At 34.3% G+C, this 14,420-nt stretch overlaps 1 long non-coding RNA gene across 1 annotated transcript; it reads right to left on the reverse strand.

Moving 5' to 3' along the window:
- Positions 1-750: 750 nt before the first annotated feature.
- On the reverse strand, positions 751-13,749 carry LOC128931833 (uncharacterized). Its single transcript, XR_008480866.2, has 3 exons — positions 13,686-13,749; positions 9,533-9,630; positions 751-2,493 (listed from the first exon to the last, which is right to left on the reverse strand). It is a non-coding gene; the product is annotated as an uncharacterized LOC128931833 (long non-coding RNA).
- Between the last annotated feature and the right edge of the window lie 671 nt (positions 13,750-14,420).

Here is a 14,420-nt window from a genome sequence, read left to right on the forward strand (position 1 = left end):
GCTAACCTATCATTAAGTTTTTTGTTATGTTAGTCCAAAATCCGATGTTTTGTAATTTCAAAATTAGTATAATTCTTCCTTGCATCTTTCCTTAGTAATTTCAAATTCTCTTTTTCTGGTAATTTGTGACCTCCTTTCTTCAGTATATAAACATTCTTGACTTCTTAAAACAAAACAAAAGAAAGAAGCGAATAACATTTCCCTTAATTCTGCATCTCTCTCTTTTTACAGGCAAATTTCTTAAAGGTCCACCCATCACTTCCATTTTTACACAGCACCATAACATTCATGAATATCTCACTTTGCATTTTCTCACAAGGACCCGATACAAGCAGTGAGGCTGCTCATTCATTGTCTCTCTCCTTTTTCTCAAAATGTGTAGTCATTAATACTTTTTCTCAGGATTTTTATCATTAACCTTTTCCATATTGTTCCTAAATCAAAATTTGTCATTCCAAATCCTTTTAAAAAATGCCAGAAGGCATTGCAATACTCAGAAGATTAAAAATGATGGTATAATAACCAGAATCCACATTATCAAAAAGATTTGTGATTCAATGTTTTCTTACTAAGGTTACAAATGAAAGAGTATAATGTAGGTTTTTATCATGGGATTTTTTTTAAAGATATAATGTATATTGAAATATTTGAATTGCTTGCCAAATGCAAACTTGATCTTGTTCTGACACTTTTAAAATATAACATTGCTTCAAACATTTTAAGAAATTAAAAATTAAATGCCATAAACTTGTTTTTTTCTCCTCCTTTATTTTTGTTTCTACTATGTTTTTTTTTTCTTCTTTTCTGAATTTCATATTGATTTTATTCATTTACTAGGTTTTGGAGGAGCAGCTTTTGTCAATTGGCTTTAAATCTACCACTTTTCCCCCAAATGCCTAATTTTCATAACGTTACTTAATGAAACATTTGAATATATTATTAATGCTCACTAGTGGAAAGAAATGGAATTAGAAATTGCTAACTTGAAATCAGTAATTCCCTGCTAAACAAACAATTAGGTACTTGAGATATTGAAGAGAGTTTTGAATAATAAATTTGCTGGTTTTTCTCTGTTAAGTATATTGTACTTTTGATAATCAACTTTTTATGTTAAGAAAATGTCCAGAAACAGAAACATTTGATTGGAGAAACTAATTACAATGTTATACTGGTCCTTGATAGAATTTACCTTCCATGAAAATGGAGGTAGATTTCACATCCCCGTCTTTCACTTTTCACATTTCACAACTGAAAGCAGACAATTCATATATTTAATGTAATTATTTCCTTGTAGGCTTCTTTCTGTAACAGCTTGGAAATGACTACTTATTTGTATTTTGAGTTATCCAACATATGATGCTGTCAAGATGTGAGTTAAATGATTTAGTTACTGGAAGTGTGTGTATATGTTTGAGGTAGCAGTGGGGAGGGGATAAGGTTTGTCTAGTATTGCACTTGTTTGATGAAACAGACAACCAGAAATAACCATTTTTTTAATCCACAGCTTGTAGTGAGCTTAAATTATGTAAAATGGTATGACATATTGTAACAAGTTATAAATGCAATATATTATACTTGTAATTGTTTAGCATTATTTGATTAGGAATTGTATAGCTCTTATGAACAGTGTCAGGTTCCATTTAAGGGTGCAATATAAATATAATTTAAAAAGTAACTGTATTTGATGGTTTGTGTATGTGTGTGTGTGTGCGTGTGTGTGTGTGTGTGTGAAAATGCCCTTTTATGATATTTTGAATTGTCTTTGTCAATTTACTTTAACGTTCCTTCAGAAGGTCCTGTCAAATTCTTCCTAAGATTTAATTCTCAGAAACCCAAAGTGGTATTATTTAGTCTCTAGGATATACAGAAGTTTGGCTGTGGGAACAATTTTAGGCTTTATCCTGGGTTTGCAGTCAGAATTTCTTGCTAAAATTCTCTGCTTCCCCTCTATTAACCTCTTTCAATAATAAGCAAATACATAGTAAAGCTTTAATAATTTTTATTGGCTTTCATCTTGTGTTCTATAATTGATAGCCTTTAAAATGTTTCAATCAATATTGAAATTTCTTTGAAATGTTAGCCATTAGTTGTTATTACTGAGAAAATTCACTGGAGCCCTTCCACTTGTACTCCTGACTTAAAGGTAGGTAAAGAGACGGAGTTGGCTGAGTACTGTCATGGAAGGAGATGCAACTCATTAAAATAAAACAACATTAGGGACAAAGAATAGCTTGGAGTGAAAAAAAGATGGATTTACTGGGTTATACAATCATAATACTTTCTCTTGAATAATAAGCATCTTATCATGGGTTTTATACAAAGGTTAACACATAGAAATTTGCATGTTACATTTTTTAAATAGCCTCATATTTACAAAGAATGTGTCAATGTATTTTTAAATAATTGAGATAACAGGATATCGTATGCTTTTTGGTGTGCATTTTGTTATTTTTCTTCATCTCATTGAGGAAGTTCTCCATTTGTCTTCTCTTTCTACAAAAGGATATTTTTCATTATCAGATAAGTATCAGATAAGTAGTAAAACTCAGAATATATCATAAAATGTAGACACTGAACAAAATATTAGGATTAAAATACTCATGTAACCAATGGAATTATACTTTTAAAACACTTTATCATGGCAGGGGTTCACAGAGTAATTGAGATCAACTCTCCCAGTGAGAACAACTGAAAAAGCTAGACAAAACATTAAAAATAAAATCTGCACAAAGGTGTCAGAAAGACACTAAGGAAGTTAAATTATGATTAATTAAGATATACTTGTTTGTCAAAACACATAAGTTGAGTGAAAAATATTTGAAAAGAGTTGAAGGTATTTACAACCACATATATGTGGAAACTGGATTCCTACAAATCAATTATAAGATGATAGTCAAATAAAGCAATGTGCAGCAGGCTTGAATAGAAACTTTAAAAATAGCAATGTTCTTGGACTTTTTTTGTTTGGTAGGCTATTAATTGCTGCCTTAATTTCAGACCTTGTTATTAGTCTATTTGGGGATTCAACTTCTTCCTGGTTTAGTCTTGGGAGGGTGTAAGTGTCCAGGAATTTATCCATTTCTTCTAGATTTACTGGTTTATGTGTATAGAAGTGTTTGTGGTAATCTCCGATGGTAGTTTGTATTTCTGTGGAATCAGTGGTGATATCTCCTTTATCATTTTTTATTGCATCTATTTGAGTCTTCTCTCTTTTCTTCTTTATTAGTTTGGCCATGGGTCTATTTTGTTGATCTTTTCAAAAAACCAGCTCCTGTATTCACTGATTTTTTTGAAGAGTTTTTTTGTGTCTCTATCTTCTTCCGTTCTGCTCTGATCTTAGTTATTTCTTGTCTTCTGCTAGCTTTTGAATTTGTTTGATCTTGCTTTTCTAGTTCTTTTAATTGTGATATTAGGCTGTCAATTTTAGATCTTTCCTCACTTCTCATGTGGGCATTAAGTGCTATAAATTTCTGTCTAGACACTGCTTTAAATGTGTCCCAGAGATTCTGGTATGTTGTGTCTTTGTTCTCATTCGTTTCAAAGAACATCATTATTTCTGCCTTCATTTCATTATTTATCCAGTAGTCATTCAGGAGCAGGTTGTTCAGTTTTTATGTAGTTGTATGGTTTTGAGTGAGTTTCTTAACCCTGAATTCTAATTTGATTGCACTGTGGTCTGAGAGACTGGTTGTTATGATTTCTATTCTTTTGCATTTGCTGAAGAGTGATTTACCTCCAATTATATGGTCACTTTTAGACTAATTGCAATGTGGTGCTGAGAAGAATGTATATTCTGTGGATTTGGGGTGGAGAATTCTGTAGATGTCTATTAGGTTCACTTGGTACAGATCTGAGTTCAAGTCCCGGATATCCTTGTTAATTTTCTGTCTTGTTGATCTGTCTAATATTGACAGTGGAGTGTTTTAGTCTCCCACTATCAATTGTATCCTGTGGGAGTCTAAGTCTCTTTGTAGGTCATTAAGAACTTATTTTATGTATCTGGGTCCTCCTGTATTGGGTGCATATATATTTAGGACAGTTAGCTCTTCTTGTTGCATTGATTATTTTACCATTATGTAATGCTCTTCTTTGCCTCTTTTGATATTTTTGGGTTGAAAGTCTGTTTTATCAGACTAGGATTGAAATCCCCGCTTTCTTTTGCTCTCCATTTGCTTGGTAAATCTTTCTCCATCCCTTTATTTTGAGCCTATGTGTGTCTCTGCACCTGAGATGGGTCTCCTAAATATAGCACACTGATAGGTCTTGACTTTTTATCCAATTCATTAGTCTGTGTCTTTTGATTGGGGTGTTTAGCCCATTACAATTAAGGTTAATGTTGTTATATGTGAATTTGATACTAGAACAACTAGCTAGTATCAAAATTAGGCCATTTTGATACTAGCTAGTTGTTCTGCCCATTAGTTGATGCAGTTTCTTCATTGTGTTGATAGTCTTCATCATTTGGTATGTTTTTGAAGTGGCTGGTACTGGTTTTTCCTTTCAATATTTAGTGGTTACTTTAGGAACTCTCATAAGGCAGGCCTGTTGGTGATGAAATCTCTCAGCAATTGCTTGTCTGTCAAGGATTTCATGTGTCCTTCCCTTATGAAGCTTGGTTTGGCTGGATGTGAAATGCTGGGTTGAAAATTCTTGTCTTTAAGGATGTTGAATATTAGCACCCACTCTTTTCTGGCTTGTAGGGTTTCTGCCAAGAGATCCACTGTGATTCCGATGGGCTTCCCTTTTGGGGTGACCTGACCTTTCTCTCTGGCTGCCCCTTAGCATTTTTTCCTTAATTTCAACCCTAATGAATCTGATGAAAGTCCAGGACCAGATGGGTTCACAGCCATATTCTACCAGACATACAAAGAGAAGCTGGTACTATTCCTTCTGAAACTCTTCCAAACAATACAAAAAGAGGGAATCCTCCCTAACTCATTTTATGAGACCAAAATCATCCTATTACCAAAGTCTGGCAGAAATACAACTAAAAAAGCAAATTTCAGGCCAATATCCATGATGAACGTTATTCTGAATATCTTCAATAAAATACTGGCAAATAGAATCCAACAGCACATCAAAAAGCTTATCCATCACCATCAATTCATCTTCATCCCGGAGATGCAAGGCTGATTCAACATATGCACATCTATAAACATAATCCATCACATAAACAGAACCAAAGACAAAAAAACACAGGATTATCTCAATAGATGCAGAGAAGGCTTTTGACAAAATTCAACCACCCTTTATGCAAAAACTCTCAATAAACTAGGTATTGATAGAATGTATCTCAAAATAGTAAAAGCTATTTATGGCAAACCCACAGCCAATATCATACTAAATGCCCAAAAACTGGAAGCATTCCGTTTGAAAACTGGCACAATACAAGGGTGCCCACTCTCACCACTTCTTTTCAACATAGTATTGGAAGCTCTAGCTAAAGCAATCAGGCAAGAAAAAGAAATAAAGTGTATTCAGTTAGGAAAAGAGGAAGTCAAATTATCTCTATTTGAAGATGACATGATTGTATATTTAGAAGACTCCATCATCTCAGCCCAAGATTTCCTTGAGATGATAAGCAACTTCAGCAAAGTCTCAGGATACAAAACCAATGTACGAAAATCACAAGCATTCCTATACAGCAATAACAGACAGAGAGCCAAATCATGAGTGAACTCCCATTCACAATTGCTACAATGAGAATAAAATACCTGGGAATACAACTAACAAGGGACATGTAGGACCTCTTAAAGGATAACTACAAACCACTGCTCAAGGAAATGTGGGGAGACAAACAGATGAAAAACATTCCATGCTCATGGTTAGGAAGCATCAATATCATTAAAATGGCCATACTGCTCAAAGTAATTTATAGATTCAATGCTACCTCCATCAAGCTACCATTGACCTTCTTCTCAGAACTGGAAAAACCACCTTATACTTCATATGGAACCAAAAAGAGCCTACATAGCCAAGACAGTCCTAAGCAAAAAAAACAAAAAACAAAGCAGGAGGCATCACACTACCTGACTTCAAACTATACTGCAAGGCTACGGTAATTAAAACAGCATAGTACTGGTTCCAAAACAGAGACATAGACCAATGGAACAGAATAGAGACCTCAGAAGTGACACCACACATCTACAACTGTCTGATCTTTGACAAACCTGACCAAAAAAAAAGCAATGGGGAAAGGATTCCATTTCATAAATGGTGTTGGGAAAACTGGCTAGCCATGTGCAGACAGCTGAAACTGGACCCCTTCCTTACACCTTATACAAAAATTATATATCCTTGAAGATGTGTAGGACCTCTTCAAGGATAACTCCATGTGGATTAAAGATTTAAACATAAGACCTAACACCATAAAAACCCCATAAGAAAGCCTAGGCAATACCATTCAGGAAATAGGCATAGGCAAGAACTTCACGACTAAAACATCAAAAGCAATGGCAGCAAAAGCCAAAATAGACAAGTGGGATCTAATCAAACTTAAGAGCTTCTGCATAGCAAAAGAAACTATCATTAGAGTGAATCAGCAACCAATAGAATGGGAAAATTTTTTTGCAATCTACCCATCTGACAAAGGGCTAATATCCAGAATCTACAAAGAACTTAAATTTATAAGAAAACAACCCCATTAAAAAGTGGGAAAAGGATATGAACAGACACTTCTTAAAATAAGACATTTATGCAGCCAACAAACATATGAAAAAATGCTCATCTTTACTGGTCATTAGAGAAGTGCAAATCAAAACCACTTTGAAATACCACCTCATGCCATTTAGAATGGCGATCATTAAAATATCAGGAGACAGCAGATGCTGGAGAGGATGTGGAGAAATAGGAAAGTTTTTACACTGTTGGTGGGAGTGTAAATTAGTTCAACCATTGTGGAAGATAGTGTGGCAATTCCTGAAGGATCTACAAATAGAAATACCATTTGACCCAGCAATCTCATTACTGGGTATATACCAAAAGGATTATAAATTATTCTATTACGAAGATAAATGCACAAATATGTTCGCTGCGGCACTGTTGACAATACCAAAGACTTGGAATCAACTCAAATGCCCATTAGTGATAGACTGGATAAAGAAAATGTGGCATGTATATATACTATGGAATACTATGCAGACATAAAAAAGGATGAGTTTACGTCCTTTGCAGGGACATGGATGCAGCTGGAAACCATCATTCTCAGCAAACTGATAGAAGAACAGAAAACCAAACAATGCATATCGTCACTCACAAGTGGGTGTTTAACAATGAGGACACATGAACAAAGGGAGGGAACATCACACACTGGGGCTTGTTGGGGGGTGGGAGAGCTAGGGAAGGGATAGCAGAGTGTGGGGGGATTGGGGAGGGATAACATTAGAAATACCTAATGTAGATGATGGTGGAATGGATGCAGCAAACCACCATGGCATGTGTATACCTACGAAACCATCCTGCATGATCTCCATATGGACCCCAGAAATTAAAGTATAATAAAATAAATAGCAATGTTTGCTCAACATGTTTTGTTTCAACGTAATAGAGACTAACATTATACACAGATGCTACTACAATTAATGAAAATGGCTTAACTTCAGAAGTCTGCTAATATCAAGTGTAGGTGAAAATCTGTTCTTTCATAGACAGAGTATGATCTAACACTACTACTTGGAAAAGATGTTCGGTATTTTCTACTAAATTTAATGCCTATTTTATCACTCTTACCACCCAATATTTTCATCTCTCTCTCTCTCTCTCTCTCTCTCTCCCAATCTCTCTCTTCCTCAATCTCTCTTTTTTTTCTCTCTCTCTACACACACACACACACACACACACACACACACAAATACACAAAGCAGAAATGCATGTACATGTCCACCAAAAAATGCACAACAATGTACGTAGAAAAATATATATAGCAACACAAGAAACAACCTAAATATCCATCAATGGTTGAATAATTGCAAACGAATTAATAAATTAAACGTATATTTACAACACAGAATAGACTAAACATTGAAATAACAAACTGCAGTTACTTTAATAACATGAAAAACTCACAAACAATGCTGAGTGAATGCTGGTAGATAAAGAATACATACTACATGATAATACATTACTAAAGTTAATTTGCTAGAGATTTGATTAAATATTTTAGTGCTGTTGGACATTTAAAGTTTTTTGTAATCTTTCACATTATGTTTTTAAATGATGTTATGAAAAAATATATCAAACTAATGTTTTCTTACATTTGTTAATTTCAAGTGGAAATATTGGGATAAAATAATTGCAGTTTTGATAGATAAATTTTGTCAAAATACTCTATTTTTAGAGAAAGCATTTTTTTTCTTTATTACATATAAGGTTTTGCATTACATGTGAAGAACATGCAAGATTGTTGCATAGGTACACACATGGCAGTGTGATTTGCTGCCTTCCTCCCCATCACCTATATCTGACATGTCTCCCATGCTATCTCTCCCCAACTCCCCAGCCCCAGCTGTCCCTCCCCATTTCCCCCCAATAGACCCCAGTGTGTGATGCTTCCCTCCCTGTGTCCATGTGTTCTCATTGTTCAACACCCACCTATGAGTGAGAACATGCAGTGTTTGATTTTCTGTTTTTGTGTCAGTTTGCTGAGAATGATGGTTTCCAGGTTTATCCATGTCCCTACAAAGGACATGAACTCATCTTTTTGATGGCTGCATAGTATTCCATGGTGTATATGTGCCACATTTTCCCAGGCCAGTCTATCATCAATGGGCATTTGGGTTGGCTCCCGGTCTTTGCTATTGTAAACTGTGCTGCAATGAGCATTCGTGTGCATGTATCCTTATAGTAGAATGATTTATAACCCAAGAAAGCATTTTTGAGTTCCTAAAACCTATTACCAGGATTGATAATTTTAAGTTTATTAATATTTGCTACTTTGGAATTTAAAAACTGAATATAACTGTGACTATTATTTGCTTTCATTTGACAATTTATGTGAAAATGTTTATCACATTTTAATGAAAAATTAAACATTTCAAATAGCACTTAAGGGGTTGCAATAAGTTAATCTCCTCTCTACTTCAAAGCCTTCTTTTCCAATGGTCAGTTGAATAATGCTAAAATCATAGTTGTCTCATTTTTTTCAATAGAATTCTTTTATAGAAGCATTTAGGCTAGTGCTTTTCAAATGAACTCTATAACAAAATTTTCAATTTCTTCCAATTCTTCAAATTCTTTTCTGTTTAAAGAATCTTCTGGCTGGGCAGATTGACTCACATCTATAATCCTAACACTTTGGGAGGATGAGGCAGTGAGGCAGAAAGAGCACTTGAGGCCAGGGGTTTGAGACCAGCCTGGGCAACCTAAGACAGTGTCTCAAAAATAAATATGCATATATTATGATATCATATATGACATATATAATATAATATTAAAAATAAATAATACATACATTAATACATTATATCATGCAGATACACACACACACACACACACACACACACACACACATATATATCTGCATGGTTGCATATACCTGTAGTCCCAGCTACTTGGGAAGCTGAGGTGGGAGGACCACTTCACCCTGGGAGGTGGAAGCTGCAATGAGCCATGGTTGCTCCACTGCACTCCAACCTGGGAGACAGAGCAAGACCCTTCATTAAAAAAAAAAATGAAAAGGGGAAAAAAACTCTATTTTTGAGGGTCATATTATCTCCTGTTTTTAAAAGTCACATAAAGTAATTTATATTTTTGTAGAGAATTTATGTTTTAGAAGGATTTGCATAAAGTTGAATAGATTTTTCTCTTAAAATTATTTTGATATCATGTACTATTTCCCCACTTAAATTAGTAATTTTGTAGCCAGTTTTATATTTTTACTCTTTTTTCTTATAAAGTGATAGATATCCCTCTGCTTTACCTTTATTTTTTGGAAAACAAATTTGAATTTTAATTATTTTAATATGTGTAACTTAGTTTTCATCTATTTTGTTTAATAATTTTTTATCTTCTTTATTAAGGCATTTTTGCTTTCTTAATGTTTTCAAACTTCAATTGTTGGAATATAAGTTTGACTACTCTGCTGCATCGTCTCCCCAGGAAAATATGCATTGCTATTGATTTGCTAGTATTTTGAATGATGGTAAAGAATTTGCTCAATGTTAGACTAGGAAAGATATACTTGTGAAAATGAATAATTAATTCACCATATGCTTGCTACATATTTCTCCAGTACTGATTCCACATAAGGTTCACAGGTATAAAAATGGCACAGATCATTTTAAGAATGGGCGGAAAATTGTAAGCCAAAATGAGCTTATTTATTTCCAGCTTATTCTTGAAATGAATCAGTCGTTTCCAGAAATAAAGATTAATTTTTGCTTATTTTTTGTTTGTTGGTTTTTGAACTTGAAGAAAACTCTGCAGGATCTACCCTGTCAGAATTCACTTTAAAAACCTTTTCAACCAAAAATGTGACTTATTAAAATTATTAATTAAATAGTTAAATGTGATTACATCAGAAAAAAATATTGTCTGCTAGATAAGTCCTAATATATTAAATAAGTGAATATATATTAGATTTTTATATTAACACACTCTAGAAAAGAAGTTTTAATATAAGTGAAATATAAAATTATATTTTCATATTTCCATTTGTTGTTATTTACTCAGATATCAACATATAGATTTTTAGAACAAAAAGATTTAAGTTTATATATTTTCACTTTTTCTGTAATACTCTTCAAAATTGATTTCTGGGTCATTCATATTATTTTGGTACTTTACAGAAAGAAATAAAAGCACTAGGTTTAGTTTTTATTAGCCTGACTTTTCAGAAATAAAATGGAGCATTTTAAACAATTAGCTTAAGAGAAAAGATAGGATTTTTACTCAGGTGGAAATTATCTTAAGACTTGAGATTTATTCCATGGTTGTCAGGATTCCAACATTCTTTTCTAGATGAGTTGACTTTTATAAAATACTAATTTGGATTCAGGCCATAAACTTCTGAGGTTATTTGTATTAAATATTTGAAAAGCATATTTCTTATTACATTTCTATTTTTTAAGGATGAGAAAGTATCTTTTGGCAGCATGAGCAAGCTCTCAGAATGAACTTTCTAGAAAGGCTGCCAAATTTATAGTAGAGCTGTATCCAAGTAGAACAGCAAAGACAGCTAGTGGTTTTTACTATCATTATTATTATTATGAGAAAGAGGAAAATAATTTGTTTTTATTTCATTTCTTGTTTCCATAAATTAAGGAATTTGATATTAATAACAATAATTAATATTATTCTTAAAGAAATTAAATATCTCACAAATGAGAAATTTCCAAGTCATGTTTCCAACAAAAGAAAACTGACTTGGCAAAGTTATGTAATGGAAGGTTGAATTTTAATCACTTGCTATGAAATAGTAATATTTGAATGTATATATTTTATAATAGAATTACTGGTGAATCGTATCTCTGGTGTGTAACTCAGGAAACACTAAAGTTATCTGAAAACGTGATTCAATTTATGATTATATTATTAAATTTAATATTTTACTTTACCATCTAACTACATCATTTGTGATTTGCATGCATTGCTTCACAGATTGTATTAGAAAGTATGATACTGTCTGATTCAAAGTATTTTAAACAGAAATATTTGTAAAATGATGTAACATGACATTCTTCTGAGAATTATAGTGTAATAATTAAATATAAATCGCCAATGTATTAGTTATCAATTTATCTAAATATTTTTTTGTTAATTATAAATATGTATTTATAATGCCAGGCATATTAGCATCACTGCACAAAGTACAATGAATGGGTTGTAAAAATACAAAGAAATCACTGCCTTTAAGGTTTCTAAACTCAGATTGAATTGTAAAGAACTAAAAACACAACATCACACACTGGGGCCTGTCGAGGGGTGGGGGAGCTACAGGAGGGATAGCAGGGGGTTGGGGATTGGGGAGGGATAGCATTAGGAGTAATACCTAATGTAGATGACGGCGTGGTGGATGCAGCAAACTACTTCTGTACATGTACCGCAGAACTTATAATAATAATAAAAAGATATATAAACACACAATAAATTGTTAATGTTTGAAAGTGGCACATTCACAAATCAAATATTAAGTGTTATTGATTCAAAAATAAACAGTTCTGTGGACAATAAAGAGAGAAATTGAACTTATAGTTATTGACATCGTGTTCTTTGAGATGATTATTCCCAATTGAAGACGAGGTAAATTGTGTAGCAATAAAAGAAATAATAAAGTATTATGGAAAGCCTGGCTCCATGAAAAATTGAGCAGTGTTTTGAGGTTTACAAAAATTTGAGTGGGTGGCCCCATGTGAATGAAGGTTAAAAAAGTTTACTGTGGGCTCAAGAAATAAATAAATTGGTCTTAATTGAATGTGTGCTTATGGGAAACGCGGGAGATAATGTGTGCAAAATTCTTGGAATGTTAAGTAATTGTGGTTTTTAAAATTACTTCTTTTTTTTGAGACCCTTGTTGCCCAGGCTGGAGTGCAATGGCACAATCTCGGCTCACTGCAACCTCTGCCTCCCGGGTTCAAGCGATTCTCTTGCCTCAGCCTCCTGAGTAGCTGGGATTACAGGTATGCGCCACCACGCCACGCTAATTTTCTATTTTTAGTAGAGATAGTGTTTCTCCATGTTGGTCAGGCTGGTCTCAACCTCCCGAACTCAGGTGATCCACCCACCTCAGACTCCGAAAGTGCTGAGATTACAGGTCTGGCCTGTAATCACTTTTAATTGCGAAAGCAGCAATTACTTTTGCACCAACTGAATATGCCAGGCCTTCTGATTGAAACAGTAGAGCCTAACTGTGGTTTTTGAGATACAGTATCAGGCTACTGATTTCCAGTATCCAGTCCTGTTAATTACGTTTGTCACTGAAATCTCAGTAAAGAATAAGAACTACGATTTATTAAAAACTTACTACATACCAGGCACAAATCCAAGCTATTGCATATACGAATTTACTTAGTTCTTACAAAAACTTTATTAAATTGGCATCATTTTTACTCACTGTATTATAAAGACTGGGCACAGGGAGATTGTGCTATCAGAATCTAGGCCATTAAACATTACACACTGCTCATCTAGTTCTCTATTTCCTTAGACATGAATTGCAAATATGTATTTCTGTGACAATATAAATATCTTTATATTTATAAATATGTATATGTAAATATACACATTTGCATTTATACATATGCAAATAATATTCACAAATGTAAGCAGTCATAAAATGATAATTTCTATCTTTTTTGAGATAGTGTCTCACTCTATCACCCAGGCTGGAGTGCAGTGGCATGATAGTTGTCTACAGTCCTTGAATTTTAGGGGATTTAAAAAAGTTGAGTTGCTAGAGGTTTAGTCTGAGGGGTTATTTGTAGTTAAAGTCATATTAGTTTAGGAATATAGTAAGTGGAGTCCATGCTTTTCAGAGAGGAATGCTCGAAGTATTATGTAAGTACTAGGACAGACATTTAGCTGACGTATAAACGGAAAAGCCTGTTTGGTCAGAGAACATTAGAATTTTTAGAAAACTTTAATTGAGGGGTTATGTTGACATTGTTCACGGTTAACACGATTGTTTAGGGCACTGACTAGATTGAGTTTTAGTCTCTTGCTTTTTGGAGTTTAGTCAGAGCACGTTTTACCTGAGTTAACAGGGTGAGGCGGGTTTTGCAGATTTAGTCGGTAGTAGTCCTTGAAATGGTGTGTGTAAACAAGCGTGCGTGAGCGTGCGTAAACGAGCGTGCGTGAGCGGGCGTAAACGAGCGTGCGTGAGCGGGCGTAGCAGCCTGTGGCTGGTGCTGCCTGGAATCCTCATGCTTCATGCTGTGAAGCTCCTCACTCATACCTAGAGCACTCTGGATGCAAAGACCACATAAGCCAAGAGCAAGAACTGAGGAGTGGTGAACCTGGCTCAAACACTGACCGAGCTCTCCGCCTGCCAGAAGAGTCTTGTCTTGCACTCACAGGTAACAGGGACAAAGCTAATTGATCTATCACACTCAGGCTCATGGGTGGGCACGGGAAGGGGAAGAAAGGGGCTGAGTAAAGGTACTGTTGGAAGCCATTGGGAAACAGATACTAGAGAAGCCAGAAGGTCTGTGACGGTTGCAATTATAAAAATCAGGATATAAAAGATCTTGACTCTAAAAAAAAAAAAAAAAAAAATACACGTGCGTAAACATTTATTGATTAATTGGTATGTCCTTCAAGCATGAATGAATTAGCACCTTATGTTTGGTATGTTGATTCGGAATATTCAAGGTAAGTTCAGCTACAGCTGATTCGGCTGGGATCAGGCTCCTGCCATGCTGAGTCACAGCACCCCCAGAGTTAAAAAATACCAAATGCATGACAGTGCTCCGGTGACTGGTTAATAG

The sequence above is a fragment of the Callithrix jacchus genome, chromosome 4 (assembly GCF_049354715.1).
Source record: "Callithrix jacchus isolate 240 chromosome 4, calJac240_pri, whole genome shotgun sequence".
NCBI classification, from domain to species: Eukaryota; Metazoa; Chordata; class Mammalia; order Primates; family Cebidae; genus Callithrix; species Callithrix jacchus.